This window comes from Corvus brachyrhynchos, unplaced genomic scaffold (genome assembly GCF_000691975.1).
Source record: "Corvus brachyrhynchos isolate BGI_N302 unplaced genomic scaffold, ASM69197v1 scaffold115, whole genome shotgun sequence".
In the NCBI taxonomy this organism is placed as follows: Eukaryota; Metazoa; Chordata; class Aves; order Passeriformes; family Corvidae; genus Corvus; species Corvus brachyrhynchos.
The window spans coordinates 23542215-23548382 of NW_008239553.1; the positions used below are offsets into that span (position 1 = coordinate 23542215).

Sequence of the window (6168 nt, forward strand, 5' to 3'; positions counted from 1 at the left end):
TAGGGAAAAAAATAGGGTTCTTCAAAATCCAATTAGTTTAAAGTGAAGTTTGGAGCTGTGTGTTAGCCAGCACTGGGCCCATACAAGGCCTGGTGTCGGTGGTCCCTAGGGAGGCTTAAAGAGAAGATGAGATGGCCCAGTAAATGCTTTGTCAGGGATGAGAGAGTTCTTGGCACAAGCAGAATCAAGACTGTACCAGACCATTTCTCAGCCCTTACAAACCAGCCTCTGTGAATTTTTGTCCAGCTTAATGAAAGGCACATTGAATCCAGTGCCCAGAGGCATTGTGTTGATGGTGTGTTGCTGTTATTTAGGGCAGACATAAGGGTTATTGGGGTTACGGGTGGATGATTCTGTGTTTGTTGCCCGCTGGGTTGGGAAGGCAGATCTGGCCAGTATACCTTACCATCTGCAAAGGGACAGTTAAGAGTCTTTGCTTGTCCTGCAGCTCCCAGTCCTCAGGAACTCAGATCTCAGTGAAACACCTCTGTAGGATATCCCAGGGGATGGAGAGAGTCTCCTGTGTCTTATACTGGGGTCCAACCAGCTTTTTGGTTTCTCTGCTGGCTTTGAGAACTGTGCTATAACCTGTTGTCTGAGCAGGTTGGGTGAGAGGCGATATGGTGGTGAGATGACTTGAAAGCAATTTCAGAGTTTTATTCCTTGCAGCAGCTTTTCATCTGGGGGAGTCTTACTGCCATTATCCTACCTCATATCTTGGGCCAGAAAAGCACATTCTCACTGTAGACAGCTTAGATTAATCTGGCTAGCTGTGAGCTTGCAACTTCTGAAGTGGTCTCTGGCCCTAGCTCCCTGTAAAGTACAGGGATCAGAAATAGAAAATTGTCTTCTCTAATAAGAAAGAATGGTAGGTGAGGACTTCTGGGTGCTGGGGAAGAGGAGCCAGGTGACAAATACAGAGACTGGCAGGTCATTTGTTGCTGTGTATAGATGGTTATGTGGCACTGAGTAGTTCTCATATGGGAGTCCTGGGAAATAAAAACACAGCTGTTAGAACTGCACTAGCTAACCACGCAATGTGACTTGTGTCTCTTTCCAGCCTAAGGCTAGTGGTAAGGTAGCCTCAGCTGGCACTGCTAGACTGGATGATCTTCCTAGTTCTCCATAAGTGAGGTTAGGTTGCAGCATGAAGGCTTGAAGAGCTTTGTGACTCACCATGCAGAGATGGGACTTGAAATTTGGTAGAATAGGAGAGATAGAAAAAACCACAAATCCTGTGCTTGTTCCATATCCCCTCCTTCCTTGGAGGGATCACGTAGGTAGGCAGAGCTGGCTAACAGTGCAGAAAAATAGGACTATGCCATCCATGGAGTTTATCCTACAGACCCCAGGGACTATTGGGGGATAGTTTTAGCCTTAGGTGAGGAAAAGCCCTGCTAAGAATTCGTTCTCCATTACAGCCTACAAAATGGATTTCTGTGAAACTAGCACTTTTTTTTTTTTTTTCTGAGTGCTACATAGTCTTTATTTAGCCCCATTTAAAAGTCTATTTAAAAAAACTGTCAAGATGCCAGATGTTCTAGGTGGGTACCCTCCCCCTTCCCTCTGTTGCTGAGATAGTGTCAAGAATAAAATGGTAAGCACATGGAAATGAGGAAGGAAAGATATCAAGTCCTTTTTTTAGTCAGTTTGAGGAGAGAGGGAAGCAAATGAATGGGATCCAGCTGTGACTGAGGGGAGCAGGGCAAGGTTAAGAACAGAAGGAATTGCAGAGCTCTACATGCATGTTTGATCTTTACTGTACCATCAGCAGTTCCTTGAAAGGGTGAGGCTGTGCTAAGTCAGGCTTTCCCCATCTGTCATGCTCGGGCACCAAACAGCCTTGCACTCTTGCTTTTATTTGGCGGGCAAGTCCCTGCAGCAACCCCAGCGCTGTTCTTGTTTTTGGAATAGCAGGCGCACATTTGGTCCATTCAAATAAATACATGAGTTATGTAGTGACGAGCGAGCAGTGCCAGAACTGGGGTTGTCTTTGGTGGTATGGCTTGTTGAGAACAGCCCATCTCTGAATCATAGAATCAGGAGAAGACCCTTAAAGTTTTGACATCAAGTTCCTGGTTCAGAGGACAGATGGGGTTTTGACAGCAGGAGACTGTAGGGTAGTCTGGCTCAGAATGAGGTGTTTGGGGACTGAATTAATCATCACTTCTCTTTGGCTATGCTTTTCTTTTAAGTGCAGTGTTCACATGGCCTCAGGTCAAGCTGGTTGCAGTCAGCACTCCCTGCTTTTATTACTGCATCTCTATAAGGCAAGATGTCAGAAATATCCACCTCTCTCTCCATTGACTAGGCAGAGGACCCCAAGTAGTGTTTTAGGTCTGTACAGATCCAAAGTGCAAAAATTTTGGAGGAGGGAGGAAAGAAAATGGAGAATGGGGTGCTTGGGTCCCTTCCACTGAAAGGTGAGTGCTCTCTTAGCCTGACCTGCAATTTGGGCCTTCTTATTGTAGCCCTTTTCCCGGTTAGTCCTTGTGTAGTGGATATGTCATCACCCTGTTCTGCCATATGCCTTATATAAATAATACCAAGGCTGTCCTTTCTTCTGACCTTCATACAGGAAGAAAGGTGGCATAAAACTGGATGCCAAAGGATGAGGGTGTGGTGAAAACCAAAGCAGTCTTCTCCAATTCATCCCTTTCTCCAGCGTCTGACACCTCCGTGTCTTCAGCAATGAGATCCTTCTGGGAGCATAGGAACAAGGCCTTTGTTCAGGCTCATGTGCAGGCTGGAATATGCTGTCCTCATGCCAAAGCCTCTGGAGGCTATCTCTTATCCCCCTCCATACAGCAGAGCATCCTGGAGCTGCACACAACATCCCTGTGAGCAGTTAAAACTGTTGTATGTGGCTGTGCCCCTCAACCCACCTCCTGCTCCCTGCTTGTTCATTTGTTTCCTCAGATGTTGCTTGACTCCACTGTTTTTGCAGCTGCCGTCCCCTCTGAGTCTTGTCCTGTCACTTTTGCTTTCGTCATGCAAGTGACCTTGTGAGACAAGGCTGGGCTGGGCCATACCCATTCCTCACTCTGAGGCTTCTTCTGGAGTTGACTGAACAGCAGGAGTTGTGTTCATTTTAGCCCTGTTCCCTGCTGGTGCTGGCCCTGTCTGGCTTTTTTTCCCCAAGGTTTCTTTTTTCTCACAGTCTCTTGTGTGAGCTCTTTAATCTGCCTTTTCAGAAGGTTTGGGAATATGACTGGAGGGCAAACGAATGTCAGGGTGGGTTAGGTTCATCTAAGTGACAGGCATGTCAGGTCCTTCACAGATCTCCCTCTGGCTCTGCCACAGAGACCTGGCACTGGTGCCTTCGTAGCAATGCTTCTGCGTGGGTGCACTGGGCTTCCTTTCCACACCCCAGAGCACAGGGTTGGGTTAACCCCAGTTTTTCTAAGGTAATGTGGCAGGATGCCTAACTTCCAGCCTGTACTCACTGCACTTACCAGCCTAAAGTCTCTGTTCCAGAAAATGAAAATTGTCAGAGCTGTCATGGGAGTAGGTTGCTAAAAACATTAGAATGCAGTGCAGATGTCCTCTGTGAATCTGCTTCTCCTCCTTTGTGCTTTTCTCACTCCCATGAGATTTATGGCTATGATAAGAGGCTTATTAAGCTAAAACTGGGCATTTTTCCATGCCCTGGTACCCTTAGGGCCACAGAGCATTCTTATCCTCTGGTGAACAGGGTGTCAAGGGCCACTCCTGAGAACACCCTGCCCTCTGTGTTTTTCCCCAAAGGTTTTTGTTTCCCTATGCACCAGTGTCTACGAGTATCTCAGTTAAACCCTCTTCAAAATTTTGGGTCTTTCTTGGACTGCTGAGCACTAAATCTCCTTTTCTTTTCTTCTCCATCAGTGGTATGCTTGGAGGAGCAGGGTTTTGCTGAAGTCTGGTTTAGGAGAAGTCTGCTTGTGTGCTTAAGGCTGTTTCCTGCAGCAAGATTTGCATTCACTGCTGTCTGTTCAGATCCTGTGAGGGGCTGTGGTAAGCAGGCAGCAGTTCATGGCTTCAGGGTGCTTCCTGGTCTGTGATTCTCACAACACTCAAGTCCGTGGTCTTGTTCTTTCACAGAGGTCTGTTGATTAATTTTGTCCTTCTGCAGCCTAATGATTCAGGGAGGTCAGTGAGGAAAACTTGCTAGATGGGGTACCCATGGCAAGATCAGTTTTCTCCATTTTGTCTTCTACGTAGTTCTGCAGTTTCACTGAAGAACACCTTCAAGAGGCTGCCAGCAGCTATGAGTCTGCCTGCTCTAGTGCTCCATGGGGCACAGCGTGTTCTGGGAAATTCTCTCTTGCAGCATGACTAGTGACATAGCATCAATGTGAAACAAAGTCCTGACCACATCTGGTCACTATCTCATTTTTCACCTTTGCCTGGAGACGAGGGGTGAAGTACAACACCTGGCAACTGTCAGGACACTGAAGAAGATACAAACCACTTGGAATACTTGAACCATAAGCCTAGAAAACTGAGTGAGATTTTGTGTTACTATGCTGAGACCTCTGCACTGAGCCCAAAGCTGGCTGTGGTGAGAAAAAAATTATAAAACTCCCCATGGGCCAAGCGTCCCTGCTGGCAGTGACTAAACTTCCAAGGTCCACAGCCACCTCTTGGAGGCCTGCACAGTATTTTAGCACTGACTGCTACGCTACATATTGTGGAGACTCCTGTTTATGGAAGGAGTACCCAGTTCAAACTTGGTTCATATAGTCCAAGTACAGAACTGTAATTTTAGCTTTGAGCTCCTTTCCTAATCATCTCTTTTCTCCATGGCTGCTTATCAAGGCCTGGGAGGCATAAGAACTCACGGGACATACCTGAGGAACCTGTACTGAGCAGAAAAAGGCTTTTACTTGCATCTCTTTCACTCTCTGTCTGTTCAATCAGTCTTTCAGCTCTTCTTCTGCAGCCTCCAGGCTCTGTGCCAGCCATGTAGCAGCTCTCCGCAACAGATTGTAACAGAAGTAACAGCTCCTTTATACTGCCTTCACAGATGAATTTTTCCCTCAGTGAAAACATTAGAAAGAACATATTCTAGAAATGATACACCACTGGAGGTTAAGGGATTTGACTACTCCTTTGATACACAGCAAAATTACTCACCACAGCATGTTGTTTAGCCTTTCAATATATTAAATGAGCCTGGTGAACCTTGTAAGTATGGATCAATAGCTGAAGCCTGAAATTGGCTTCTCAGGCCTGTATTTGGATAAGAATTGACATATGGGCATGAGCCCCCCTGACTGCAGTCATTGCAGCAGTGAGGGAGAACAGAACCTTAGCTGGAACAGTCTGGATTTATCTGTAGTAATTTAGTGTACTGGAAACATTTTCTTACACATTGTAATACTTACTGCCTACTTGGGGTTGGATTTTTGACACTGGTTATTTGCATTAAAAAGGAAAAGTGAAAATGGTTTGAGATTTAGTTTCTTCAGTAGAATTCTGGGAAATTATATAAAACACATTCTTTAATGGATTAAGATTTAAATTTGGGAGAAAGTACACAAGTAGCTTGTGGTGATACATTTAACTTCTTCCTAAAAGACAACGATGAAAAGGTTTTATCAACTCTAGTAACAGTTCTGCTTTCAAAATCCTGGTGGAATTTCAGTCAGGTAAAGTACTCTCCTTTCCCCCCTTTCCCCCCTTTCCCCCCTTAAAACAACATACTGTGAAGAGCTACTGCTGCCTCTTGTACTAGAAAGAGCCTTGTTTTTTTAATGTGGGAAGGGTTTTCTTGGTGTTTAGTCAAGGATGACAATTGCTAAATGTTGCAGTAAAAGCTGGCCTGGGCTGCTGCATGTGTCTTGCAGTAGTGAGTCCACTCATGATCCTTGTGTGGCCTGGCTGCAGGTTTGGCTGTTCCCAGGATCTGCCTGGCATGCCATGCCTCCTGAGCACGGGGTGTCTTTGTCTCCTCTGCCCAGAGACAAGAGCTTGTGGCTCAGCTGCTGTTGGCTGTGGAACTAGCACTGTCCCTGCTAAATGCTCACATGGCTTGAGGGTGAGGCTGTGAGGGCAATCTGGCGTGTGTGTCACCTCTCCAAGTACAGCAGGTAGTTTAAACAGCAGAAAGGAGCAGCAATGAAAGCTGTTTTGGACAGCACTAAAAAATACAGGCCCATAAGACGCTAGCAGTGTTGACACCTCTTT

The 6168-nt window shown here is 46.0% G+C and overlaps 1 protein-coding gene across 3 annotated transcripts in view; it reads left to right on the plus strand.

Moving 5' to 3' along the window:
• Positions 1 to 6168, plus strand: part of FLVCR2 (feline leukemia virus subgroup C cellular receptor family member 2) — a 36480-nt gene that overhangs the window by 19543 nt on the left and 10769 nt on the right. The window lies entirely within an intron of this gene.